Genomic DNA, 14,699 nt, shown 5'->3' on the forward strand with positions numbered 1-14,699 from the left:
TTCTTCTTAATAAAGCTGAGAGCAACCAAAGAATCTATCTTCGTGATTTTCAAAAAACTTTGGTCTTGGAGTATATGAGGACAAGGCAAAGTACTTGCTTTCATCTAAGAAAGAATCGTCAAATTCGAGCCTTGGCATCCACGTCACTGTTGACGGATTTATATTCGAGACTGTGAAGGACTTCGTCTACATGGGAGCCAGCATAAACAGCGAAAACAATGTCAGCTCAGAAGTCATTAAGTGCTACTTTGGACTGAGTAGGCAATTAAAAGTAGTCCTCTATTGACGAACAAAAATAACACTCTACGAGTCGCTCATCATACCTGTCTTGAGTCATGGCCGGTGTTGAGAGAAGATGAAATGGCTTTTGGAGTTTTCGAAAGTAAAGTTCTCCGAACATTTATGATCCCGTCCTTGATGCCGACGGCGAGCATCGAAGCAAGTATAATGATGAGCTATATGAGCTTTACGGTGCTATGGAATAATACCGAAGAATTCGCTGGCTGGGTCATGTTATGCATATAGACGAAGACGTTCAACATCGCCATCCGACAGCAGAGGAAGGGAGAGACCTCCTCCCAGGGGGATCCCAATTGGTGTCAGTTATCACAAATCAGTGATACCTGGCCTGACTTCTTACGAGACGGCCAAACTCGCTTAGTTAGCCGATTAGGCGTCAGCTACCGATGATGTTGATAATTTCTGTTCGTCTTAGCGCCCACAATTTTCAGACCATTTTTATAGTATTGTTGTTAAATCAATTCCAATCTCCTCTTCATACCATTGTCGATCCTGTCTCCATCGCCAGCATTTGAAGTTGTGTTCAGCGTCGTCGTCCTCATCTGCATATAGTATTAAGTTGTTTTTTTTCCTGTTGTCAGCTGGAGTCCCCGCGAATCTATTCACTCTTTTGTGCATATCAACGCTGTGGCAATGTCATTTGCACATCAAACTGAGTTTGTGTCATTTCAAAGTAGCAAATGTCATCGTAGCTGAAGTCCTTTAGATCAGCGCCGAGAATGGATTGTTATGCTCATCCACATGTGAATTTCAGCTCGCCTCGACTTTGTGTTACCTTGTTGTACTACTAATTATGCTAGTTAAGACGTCTTCGATTGCGTTTGTAGTTATATGGAGACTCCCCGAAGGTTTCGGGTAGCGTAGCTTTATCGATGTAAACGGTCTTTGGCCGGATGCTGATGTATACGATTCTCCACGGTTAGGTGAGATTGCCAATTGGGTGGAGAAACTTCAAATTACGCTGCCAATGAAAGGATTGATAACCAGTCTTTTTCTGTTTTAGAAGTAAGGTGCTCACCATTAGATATTTCAACAGGGTTGATAGGACACCTCCTCATAGGGACGTTTGTAGTATTAGAGACGCGTTAAGATGCGGCATTCTTTTTCTATTATTAGCCGACAATATACTGCCATATCTCATTCTGCTCATCTTCTTCGCGCTGTGATAAAAACTTCCCGAACGTTTTGCGAAGTATGTTCGATAATGTTGGTCCTTTGCTGAATATTGATTCAGTACGTACCGGAAATTAGCACCATTAGGATGCTATCCCGACCACCTCGGGAACAATTTGATATGGCAATGTCGAACAGGTTTGGGCATTTGAATCGCCTCTTACGACAGGCATGCCTACCGCGCGAATATTCTAAGCCGCTGGGCTGGGTGACGGCTTCGTTTCAAGCAATTGTATGTTGGGTTGTCACGAATGTTGTCCTTGAAAAAGAAACTGATTGTTAAGCATAGCGTCGGCAAGTGGCTTGCGGATTTTGTTTCGTTTATTGTAATCGCCGTAGTAAACGCGGAGAAGAGGAAAGGTTTTGCAGACTTGTTCTGGGTATAATGTCCACAGAAAAGATCGCGAGAGCGGAAATGGAGGCGGTCTCGCGTTTATCATACACCACACTGTCCAATATCATATATTTGATCCCGACATCGACCGCAGGGACAGTGTCTTAGAACGTCAAGGATTATCTGTCCGGTCGGGCGATGCAAATCTAGAAATCATCAACATCTACATCCCTTCTGTCATCTGTTGCCCCAGTGGATACCGCCCTGATATCAGCGACGTACTCACTGGCAACAATCGCAATATCTTAAGCTATTTCAATGACCATCACGATCTATGGCATTCAAACTTGCGGGTGGACAGTAGGGGTGAGATGTTAGCGGATCAATAGAAGTCGCAGTTCGCCGGATATTTCAATCGTGGGCGCAGAACTCGTAAACTGCGTCAACTGGCAGCCGATGGTAACATTGGCATCCGACCACCTGCCTATACTTATTTCGCTCGAGCGTTCCGCCGACTTCATTGTCGCAGAAAAACGCACTTTCATTAACTTCAAAAAAGGAAAGTGGGACGAATACAAATCCTTTACAGACAACCGCTTTGCTGCCCTCCCTATCCCAACTGACGCCCGTCAAGGGGAGCGTGCTTTCCGCAAGGTCATTGAATCCGCCTCGGCTCGTTTCGTTCCCGCCGGTAGAATTCCCGAAATTCGGCCCCAAATGGGAGGAGCACCTAAGCGGTTGTAACCTCTCTGCCGGTGTAGGTAAACTTTGGTCCACTGTAAAGTCCCTATCGAATCCGTCTAGGCACAATGACAAAGTTTCCATCGCCTTTGGCGACAGTGCTGTCGGATGCGAAAAAATGGGCGAGCGCTTTCTGCCGACAATACATAATGCATTCTGCGGTCGACAAAAATAGACGAAGGGCCAACAGACACGCACATAAACATAAGTTCAGCGCGTCACCAATTACCATCACCGCCAAAGAGGTTGAGGATGCCATCGGTCATGTTAAACCATCCAAAGCAGTGGGCCCAGACGGCATAGCCATGCCGATGCTTAAAAGCCTAGGGAAAGAGGGTTTCAAATATTTAGCACATGTCTTCAACCTGTCTCTTTCCACCTTTGTCACACCCGAAAAATGGAAAATGGCCAAGGTGGTCGCGCTACTAAAGCCTGGGAAACCAGCTAACATAGGAGAGTCATATCGCCCGATATCTCTTCTATCGCCAGTAGCCAAGACGCTTGAAGCCATTTTGCTCCCCTACTTCAAAGCAAATTTGCAGCTAGCCTGTCATCAGCATGGCTTTAGCAAACTCCATAGCACCACCACCGGGCTAAATGCCATTAGCACCCAGATAAATTGTGGTTTAAATCAGAAGCCCCACCATAGAACAGTACCCGTAGCGCTAGACCTATCAAAAGCTTTTGATACGGTCAACCATGGCACGTTACTGCAAGACTTGGAAGGGTCTACCCTTCCCCCCTGTCTTAAAAGGTGGACCGCAAATTATCTGGGTGGTCGGCAGGCATCGGTGCAATTCAGAAACGAAACATCAAAGCCAAGAAGAATTAAACAAACGGTGCCACATGGTGGTGTCCTATCCCCACTTTTGTTTAATTTTTACATATCAAAACTACCTTCGCCACCGGAAGGAGTTACTATCGTTTCTTACGCCGATGACTGCACAATAATGGCCACAGGCCCGGGCCCACAGATCGACGAGCTTTGCAACAGAATAAACGGCTACCTCCCTCATCTCTCCAGTTTTTTCGCCTCGCGAAACCTGGCATTATCACCGACTAAATCATCCGCGACCTTATTTACAACTTGGACGTCCCAAATGTCGACCATTTTGAACATCCACGTCGATGACACTACACTACCGACTGTCCTACACCCCAAAATGTTGGGTGTGACGTTTGATCAGGATCTACATTTTGGTGAGCACGCAGCCGCAATTGTTCCAAAAATCCAGAGCCGTAATAAAATCCTCAAATCCCTTGCTGGCAGTACTTGGGGAAAAGACAAAGAAACGCGCATTACCACATACAAAGCAATTGGCCAGCCGTTTGCGTGCTACGCGTCCCCTATACGGTCGCCAAACCTTAAAACTACCCACTGGAAGAAGCAACAGGCCTGCCAAAATACTGCACTCAGAACCGCCACGGGCTGTCTTCTTATGTCCCCAGAACACCATCTACATAATGAGGCGAGAATACTCCCCATCAGGAAGAGAAATGAGATGCTAACCAAACAGTTCCTGTTGAATACCCAGAAACCTGGGCATCCCAACAGACATCTGATTGATGAGCCAACACCGCCTAGGGGCTTAAGGAGTCATCTCCGTAAGCATTATGTGGAAATACGGCACCTGAGAACTCAGCCGTATGAAGCAAAAACAACACAAGCAGGTCCTTGGTGAACTCCACAAACAGGCGTCGGACCTTTATGCCGGGAATTGCCCGGTGAATACAGTACTCAGGGAACAGTACCCAAAACTTGCGGAAGAGGAACGCATTCTCCCCAGGGAAACGCGAGTCACTCTGGCTCTACTTCGTTCTGGATACTGTAACAGTTTAAACTCTTACATATCCAGAATCAACCCCGACATACAAAATGTATGCCCCGCTTGCAATGTGTCCCCACATGACACCAACCATCTCTTTAATTGCAATGTGGAACCAACGCCTCTAACACCCCTTTCATTATGGTCCACCCCTGTCGAAACAGCAAGTTTCCTTGGACTCCCGTTAGAGGATATTGATGACAATTTGTGATCGGTCGCGGCTATTAGGTGGGGCGAAACATTGCTACAACAACAACAACAACAACAACAAGAGGAAAGGTAGCTCCTATGGTTCACTTGTAGTTGACGTGAATACCACTTCCTTTGTTCTTCCTTGGTCTTAGTCTGTGACAAGTCAATGGCGACCTTTTCAGAATCGAAGGGAGCTGTGAGTTTTCATGTTTCTGAGAAGCTTACCCTGGTTCATTGCGTCAAAACCTTCGGTAACCTACTATATACTATTTTTGTGAGTTTTTTTCGATAAAGCTCTTGAATTATATGGTTATTTATGGCAATAAGCGAGCTGGTTGAGATCGATAGACATCAAATGTCTTTACTGTAACTACAACGAAGAACGATATCGGACTATAAGAGTGACAGACAATTTAATAAACTTGCGTCAGGTTACGCACCAACGTACCAGCTACCGCGGACGTTTGGCCAACCACTTCCGAGCTTTGACTCCGTTTTGAAAAACGTATCTACGTTGAATCGCAGTGTCGTGGACCTCAACTAATATATGATATATAATGTCCAATTGAAATGTTTATCGGTCTAGGGAACTAAATTCAATGTCAATCTGGCAAGCAAACGAAACAAATATTTATGTTAATTTTTATATATATATATATTTTTTTTTTTTATTTTTTTTTATTTATATTCTTATTTGTTCGACTTTATACGCTTTGATATTTTTGCTGCATTTAATAATATTTTTTAATAACTATTTACACAATTTTTAAAGCCTCCGAAGACCATTATTATTATTTGTATTATTTTTCATTTTTGTTTTTGTTTCAAAATTTTGCAAATTCAAACATGTTTTTGTAATTTTTTATTTATTATTACTTATTAATAAAATTTGCGATTTTTTACTAATTAATATGTAATACACTGAAAAGAATGGCGATGTTAATAAGCATGTTGCTGATTGGTTTTTTTTTTTTTGTTTTTGTTTATGTGGGTGGAGGAATCAATTAGACAATTTTATCTCAAAGAATACTTCATTTAAGGGAACTGTGTTATTTCTTTTTCGCTACGATATTATAGTAAAGTAAACAATATTATTCATTAGCTTTATGTCTTTAAGGTGCCGATGCGCATATTCGGCACTGAAAATGAAAGAATGAAAAGCAAACACATCGACCACATGTGGTTAAACAATACACACAAGAAAAACTATATTAAATTTCGAAAATGGAATTTTCGCAGAGCAGTGTGTTTAGTTCATTAAATTGTTTAAGGGAAAAAAAAATTTATTTTAATTTATTTAACAATTTGGAGAAAATTTTAACAACGTGACAACACGACGGGGCAAGGCGATAGCTGTTTTGCCTATATGTACTTTGTAAATCTCTTCAAAGCCTGTTCTCCTGAAAGTGGGATTTGAACTTAAGACTTTCGCGTTGGTTGAACTGAACACATTCAGCCTAAGCTATGCCTTTGTTGTTGTGTAACTTTTCCCTACTGCAAAACCAGTTCATAAAATGAACTTGCCGACAACAAGCCTAGCTGTGGTACAATAAAACATACAAAAAAATGAAACTATGCAAAGAAGGTAATTGGGCAAAAGTTGCACAACAACAACGGCTTTTGCATATTTAGTAGATTATGGTTTTTATTTTTTATTTTTTTATGGTCAGCGCAAAGCATTTATCAAACACCAAAGGCATGTCTCAATTGCGTGTGAAATCCTGCCGTCACCGCCACTCTATTTAACAACTCAGAATATGTCTGTCAACAGTTCAACCATCGCAGGAATGCACCCCCGAGAAAAAAGGTTTTGAGAAGATTTCAAAGTATAATCGAAATAGCTGTCGCATATCCATTCGAATCGAGTACATAATAGGGCCCCTGATGGTACGGTTCAATTCTCCCCATATCCCAGGTAAAAACAGTTTTCTTTTGCATTCGTGCGCGAATTGTGTTTTTCAAAAAAACAAAAAGTTTTTTAATCAAATTTGAGTAAATGTTAATGCGTTCTGGGTGCTAATTCATGTTCTGTGAAGTGATGAAAATAAATTTTCATACATTTGAACAATTTTGTATGAGTTTTTTTTTTCTTTTATCACCTCACAGAGCGTGAATTGGCCAAGTGGAATATTATTTATGATAAAAAATTTATAACTTTTTTGCCCGAAACCACTTTTAAAGAAAGCAACTTCAGCATACTATCAAAATATTTTTTGAAAAATAGGAAATATTCAAAAACTGAATTTATAGATTAATTTGCATTGATGTTACTTTTCCGGGAGGCTTCGAAAAGAAATTTTTAAATTGAAGTTTTTTCAATTCAATATTAACGAAAACTTATTTTAAACAATTTTATGCAATTTAAAATAAGAGGTTTTAAGATTTAAAAAAGAATATTTGAATGAAAAGTAGTTTGGAAACATTAGTTCGTAAGCCCTAGACGCGCTTTTAATAAAATTTTTATAAACAAAATTTTATCAAATTGGTTTTTCGTCCGAAAAAAATGTATTTAAATTTCTAAATTTGTTTAAAGTAATGCCAGTTTCAAACAGAGGCTTAACGAAATATTTAAGCAAGTTTTCTGCATTAAAGCCCTAATTGAACTCAATCTTCCATACAAAATACAAATTCTTAATTATCTATTATTGCTTTATGGAATGCCTAATCGAGTGAAAAATCCAGTAGGTTAAGCGGCGTTAAACTGGAACTTCAGGCACGGCTACGAGAGGCAATGGAATTAGAAGGAATTGATGTGGAAGAGTATGTCTTTCATCTTGATGGCGAGGAGACAACAAAAATTGAAGAGAAAAACGAAACATCGCAGACAATTACCAGCACAGACTTGAACATGATATTGGCTGCAATAACTGCTCAAACATCGACAGTAACATCCAAGATGGAAGCGCAAGAGGCACGTATAACAGAAATGTCATCACAAATATCCACCAACATGTCATTACAACTGGAAGAACAGAAAACGTATATGTCATCACAGATGGAATCCCAAGAGACACGAATAACATCGAAGATGGAGGAACAGAAGACGTATATGATATCCCAACTGGAATCGCAGGAAACCCGTATAACATCACAATTGGAAGAGCAGAAGACATATATGGCATCCCAGCTGGAATCACATGAGACACGTATTTCAGAAATGTCGACACAGATTACATCAAAGATGGAAACACAACTGAAAGAGCAAGAGGCGCGTATATCATCAAAACTCGAAGCGCGTATGGACGAGAAAATAACGCAGTTTGAAGAAAAATTCGAGGCAGAGGTGGATGCGTTGAGAGGTCGTATACAGGAATTGCAACTTAATCGGCCGGCTGCTTCAGCGAGTAATACGAAGGTAAAAACTCCATCTTTTGACGGTTCTGTTCCTTTCCAGGTCTTCAAGCTACAGTTTGAGAAGACCGCAGCAGTGAACAACTGGAATGCGGAAGATAAAGTTGCTGCACTGTTCGTGGCATTGAAGGGGCCAGCAGCGGGAATCCTACAGACGATTCCCGAAGGAGAGCGGAACAATTATGAAGCATTGATGGCTGCTGTAGAATGACGTTATGGAAGCGAGTATAGAAAACAGATATTCCAAATTGAGTTGCAAAACCGCTACCAAAAAGCGAATGAGACTTTGCAGGAGTTTGCCTCGGATGTTGAAAGGTTGGCTCATCTCGCAAATGCGGATGCACCCGTGGAATACACCGAGAGGGTAAAAATCCAGAGTTTTATAAATGGCATACGAGACGTGGAAACGAAGCGAGCTACATACGCAAACCCAAAACTGACATTTGCTGAAACGGTATCACATGCATTGACTCAGGAAACGGCCTCACTATTGAGTAAGCCAGTTTTCAAAGCACGCCGTGTGGAAGTAGAAAGGCCAGAGTGGGTATACGCAATATTGGAGGCGCTGAAAGGATCGCAAAAGCGGAGTGAAAAAGTTATCAAATGCTTCAAATGCGGGAAGTCCGGTCACATTGCACGTCATTGCGATCTTGGCCTTAATAGTTCCAACAATGTGAGTGGGCGTAAACGCAAAGCTGGAGGAGATGAGCAAGAGCGAGTAAGAGGTAGAGAGCTAGATCCAGCTATTGAATGTCCTGTGATATCTGTGTCGCAGATTGGAAGGAAATCAAGCAGTCTTACCATCAGAGGGAATGTGGATGGTAAAGAGCGTGTACTGACTGTAGATACGGGGGCATCTCATTCCTTGATTCGATCTGATTTGGTCTACAGGAGAGTAAAGTCAAGGAGCAAGGTTGCGTACGGTCACAGGCGAGTATAATCAAGTCCAAGGCGAAGTGATATGTGAAGTATTGATTGGGAAGGTCATGGTTCTACACAAATTTGTTGTGGCGGAGATTGTTGATGAAGTTATATTGGGAGTGGATTTCTTGGTTGACCATGACATCAAGATCGATATGCAGAGAAGGGTGATGCGTTATGAGAACCAAGATGTGCCACTTAACTTTAGTTTGGAAAAAAGGTTCAGCAGTAATCGGGTACTGGTGGAGAAGACTCGACGAAGGCCACGAAATTCAAAGGTAAAGGTTGATGAAAGAAATGGGCCAAACAAATCAAAGCCGAAGATACCTGTGAGCGAAACACTGGCATTGAAAAGCCCTAACGGACGTACTAAAACGAAGAAAGAATGCAAGGGTGGTTTCAAGCCAAGGCACACTACTGTTGTGAAGCGTCGGAACGATATTGATTATGCAAAGCAAGTCCGTCCAGCGCAAGCTCTGCGAAGTAGTTCTTCATTGTCCGAGCAACAGAGTGCGAGGGAACGATCCAGAATAATGAGTAGTAAGATGGAACACAGGTACGACAAGGAAAATAATTCGGAAGGTTTCCGGGAGGGAGATTTAGTACTGCTATACAACCCTCACCGGCGGAAAGGTGTTCCATCCAAATATCGGTGCAGTTGGGAAGGCCCGTACAGAGTTGTGAAGACGATCAGTGATGTCATCTGCCGCATACAAGCAATTGAGAAATCACGAAATAGAAGAGTGGTACATTTGGTGATGCTAGCAGCGTTTAGATCGAGAGATTTGTCTGATCGGGACGATCAGACTTAGGTGGAGGGCAGTGTAACGAATGTTAGCAGCACTGAGCGATGCTATCGTCTCTAAGCCGATGCTAAGCAGAGACGTGAATGCACATCAATAATTCAATCATTATGTATCTACATAAACGAAACAATAACTGCGTCTACATATATGTACCATGTACGTATACGAGCAGCGGAGAGTCAATGCACAAACACATGCATATATCTTATCTGAGTTGTCACAAGAGAGAGCAATAATTTGTGCACGTAGTTGTGGCTGGCGATTTTGTAGCCGAAATTAACTAGTAAGTTCTGGAAATCGAAGAGCCTAGATGTATGCAGCGTAAACTATAAAAGCGGCACAAGCGAGTAAAAAGTAATTCAGTTTGAGTTGAGCTATCAATCAGTTTGATTAAGCACGCGATCTGGCGGCCAATAGTAGAGTTTCATTTGATTTATCAATCAGTTTGGTTATTAAGCCAGCGAGTAGCAAAGTATAAGTGTTATTGTGAAGTACTTTAATAAAGGCCATTTTTCCATTGTTCAATATTGGAGTTATTTATTCAACAGTTTAGTGATTCGAACTTAGCAGAGGATTGCAAATAAGAGGATTTGCAAGTAAATTCGTTACAGTATTTATAGTTAAGAAGGAACCCAGCCAGCATTTTTTGAAAATTTTGATCAAAAAATGTTTAAATATCATACCCCAAGATGATTAAAAACGTTCAAATTTAAAAGCATTTTCTGTTCGAAAATTAACGCATCGTCGGGAGAAAAATGTACCATAAATGTGATTATTCTCCAATAATCATTTATAATTCCTATTTCGAAACGCTCTTTATTCATATTTGATATCATTGTAAAATTCAGCTTTAATAGTTTTAGAGTAATATCATTGTAAAATTCAGCTTTAATAGTTTTAGAGTAATATCTGACTGCTTTTCACAGCCATTTTCTGATCATATTCGTGAACATATTTCAATCGTTTTGGTTGAGATTTTTGAATCATTTTTGAATGCCATTATAATGCATTTATTTTTCATATCTCATACAAAATTAGATACTACATAATAATATTATTTCATCAGGGGAAGAAAGCATGCGAAAGTGAGCTATTCGAACCACAGCTAACTCACAAACAAACTTGACCGATATACACCTGCGACTACAACATCCAACATCAGCATTATCGTCTGCATCTTAAAATACGGATACGATACGAGACGTTGAAGCGGTATCCAGGTATGGCAAGATAGTTTCACTTACCTGGTGTTCAAATAGCTTTCAACGCCTTTGTATTGTCCAATCATTATGTGTTTTCTGGGAAGCTGAAGGGGTAGAAATGGTTGGGGAAATCTTCGTTCACGAGCAGCATTACATTATTTTTGTCTTGAAGAATATCTTTTGCATAAATAACAAAATGTTTATATATTTTTTGTTGGCTTCATGATTGAAAAAATGTGTATGTGAAAAAAATAAAATTTTTAATGAAAAGTAAAATTTCAACAAGTATAAAATTCATTATTCAGTCAAGAAATATATTCATAAAAGATTCAGAAAGCTGAATGAAAAATGATTATAAATTTTTGATCACCTAAAGTAAACACATTTGATTCAAATATGATTCCAAAATGTGATTGAAAAACTATATTCAGTTTTTGATCATCAAAGGCAAGCATATTTGATTATTCTTTTTGTTGGTTTTTATGAAATATTAAAAAAATATTAAAGGACTTCAAAAATGATTCAAAGAAGTGATAGAAAAATTCTTTTTAGTTTTTCATCATGATTCAATTACTAGAGGTTTGTTCTTCAATGATGACAGATCTTTGACACTCCCAACTTGAAAAATCTGGACGGGTTGCTTTTACGAAGTAAGGAAAACGGGGAATAATTCAATCCCCTTCAGTGAAATTGTAGTAGACAAGTATCTTTGGTAGATAATAGTAGTGATAATAAATTTGTAAATGCCAAAATTTTTTGGGAAAATAATTCATTTCCTACGAAATATTTCGTGAATTGATAAAGTTATGTTGGTTTGATCATTCTTTCAGAAATTGTTTGAACAATGCCGTACGTTAGAATTTTATTCAATAATGCACTATCTCAAAATTTGTTTCCAAAACTCCCTACATGAGCATAAGTTCAATGCATTTTGTTATAAGAGGGAGTTAATGAAAAGCATTCTGAGATGAAGCGTTCTTCAATTTTACTCTAATATAGGGCGGTTTTGCGACAAATCCTGAATTGTGAAATTTTTGAAAAATATTTTGGGATAGCATGATTTTGAACAGGCAGCCCACATGGGGTGATACGCTACTCAGCAGCCGCAATGAACTGACAAAAACAAAAGTAAAGGAAAATGGCTAATTGTCTTAGAACTTTATATTCCTACCTTGACTTTGACAGAAGAGTTAAGCTTTTGTGCGGTCCTGCCGCTACACAGGGAGTATTCACCTTTTTATTCTGAAATTTCGGAAAGCTCTTTTCCGTTAAATATTCATGGAAGCTTTCCGGACAAACCGTTAATTTAGAATATTCGGAATATGTTCATTTGATACTACCTCACGAGGTCCGAATATACATAATATTCCAAATATAAACAGATTCTCCTCTTAAATGGAGACGGATGTTCCGAACATACGGAATTAATAGATCAGAAGGTCGACTTTTAATACGCGCCCAAAAATATCGAGAGAAGTGTCAAAGACGCGTATTGACCTCGATAACAATAATTCGAGGGCGGAAATAAATATTCTAGCTCGTTCAAAAGATATTTTCGAAAAACCGAAAATTACCCCGGGTTTCGTTGACGGCCTTCAGCCGAGCTTATAAAAAATTACCCTGGCCGGTCCACCAATGAGGTCGGATGAAAATTAAATGCGTGCAAATTCCCTTTGTACACAAAATCTTTTTCAGTGCACAAAAACATTACAACAAACACATGAAAATTGCCAACTTCAACTGCACATATCTCGGGACAGAGATACAATTTTTCTTTTCCGCCTTAGGATTATTGTTGTCGAGGTCACCTATCTCGATATTTTTGGACGCGTATTAGCAGTCCTGTTCTAGACTTTTACCTGAATAAGTTAACATGCCCAATGAGTACATTTCGTTATGGCATCTCCATTATTTACTAATGACATTTTTACGTGAATCGATTTAATAGTCGAGGTTTTGACGTTGAACGATGAATTTTGAATTGGTTTAGGTTTAGTATATTCACAGGTTTACGAAAGTGCACGATACCTTGGTGTCCGTACTTTTCATAAAACCTATGTTCAGCCACACTAATAGATCATGGCATAGTTAATAAATTCATCATAAAATTAAAATAAATGTTCTAAGGAATTATGCAGTTAAGAACTTATCGGGTATTTGTAAACTGATTGCTTCCTATTTCTACTACTAATATTTTTCGAAAATTCGCAAAGAAACAACACAGTTAACGGTTGTCAATTCGATTTGGGAGCAAAATGGCTGCAATTGTCAAAAAATGTGGCTGTCGAGCAAACCTCTTGTGATTGAATCATGGTTTTTCATCATCAAAAGTATTCATATTTGAATATTTCTTATGTTCATTTGTATGATAACTTATTATTTAGTCAGAAAGAGTAATCAAATTGTATTTATATGTAGGGAAATTCAAAATTGAATCACCTAAATGCTGAGTGGGAAAAGGCTGCTTTCCATTTTAACTATTTTTTGTAAAAACGAAATATTTTTTTGGGGCTGCTGACAGATGTTGGCTTAATGAAGCAAAAGACCCTGTATGAAAGGGAAATTTAATTATTTCATTAAATAGAATTGTTATGCGATTAAGTTTCTGTGTATATAAGCTTTTTGTGTTTGGAAAATGCAAATGAAAAAAAAATAATAATTTAAAAAAATTAAGAAAGTTTTTGTACTGAATTTTTCATAAAAATTATCTGAATTTCTAAACATTTTCGGTTGCGAATTTCAAAACAAACAGTTCAACAACATTGAACTTTCACATCCAGAACTGATCATGCAGCACAAAGTATTATTTGACCAACAGCAGGCTAAGTTGGAATCATTACATCGTCAGTCAATGACCCTGAAATTTTTCGTCAGTTTAGTTAAACACAGCAAGGTATTCACGCTGTAAGCTCGTATAGCTGCACCAAAACCCAAGTAAAATACAAATTTAAATATTTTCTTCATGGATGTGTATTTTTTAATTTATTAATCTTTGCTTTGCAGTTTTTTTTTTCATTTTTATAATTTGGTGTGTGTGGTTTTGTTTGCCGTTTGATTTTTTTTTTAATTTCTATAGTGTTTTTTGTCTTGGTGTTAGCTATTGAGTTGTGTGTATTAGATAAAAGAAAATCCGTTTATTTTTTTTTTTACTACGAATTGGTTTTTATTTAATTTTATGTCTGCCTGCTAAAATAGTTTTTACTATCTTAAATTTGTTTATACATAGTATTGTTTTTGTTCATTTTATTTTAATTAATTTAAACAAGTTTAAATAACTGCTAATTTTAGTTTTTTTTTTTAATTTCATCGCATTTTCATGCATGCTTTCACACTGAGTTTGCGCAGTAGAAACTAAAGATAAATAGGAAAACATTTTTTAAAAAAATTTGTTTTATTAGAAACTTCCAAAATTATTTTCGAAATTTGTCTGTTCAAACTGTCTTGCTATGCTACAATGATTTATTGAGAGCGTTGTTGCTGGTTTCTTTTTATTAATAATAATATATTTTTATGTATTGTGTTTGTAAGTTTTGCAATGAGGCGGTAGTTTTGGGTTTCAGTGCGATTGTATCTACTACAAAAAATTAACGTAAAAATAATGACAAATTAGATCAAAAAAACTTAACATTTGTTTGCGCTTGTCTTCGTTTCCAAAAAAAAAACCGAGCACATTTTTTTTTTTCATTTCCTAAAAATTTTATACAACATAAATATTTTAATCAAAGCAAAGAACGTGCAACAAAGGGCGAGTGTTACGCAATCTCTTTTGTGCATTTTAAGCATTACCAAATCTGGAGCTTCGCTTTTAACATTAAATTTTCATAACATATTAACGAATATGAAGCTTTCAAAC

At 38.4% G+C, this 14,699-nt stretch overlaps 1 long non-coding RNA gene across 1 annotated transcript in view; it reads right to left on the bottom strand.

The window, feature by feature from the left end:
• LOC137248896 (uncharacterized) overlaps positions 1 to 14,699 on the bottom strand; it is a 339,657-nt gene that overhangs the window by 114,337 nt on the left and 210,621 nt on the right. The gene's annotated exons all lie outside the window — the stretch shown is intronic.

The sequence above is a fragment of the Eurosta solidaginis genome, chromosome 4, assembly GCF_040869045.1.
Source record: "Eurosta solidaginis isolate ZX-2024a chromosome 4, ASM4086904v1, whole genome shotgun sequence".
Taxonomy (NCBI): Eukaryota; Metazoa; Arthropoda; class Insecta; order Diptera; family Tephritidae; genus Eurosta; species Eurosta solidaginis.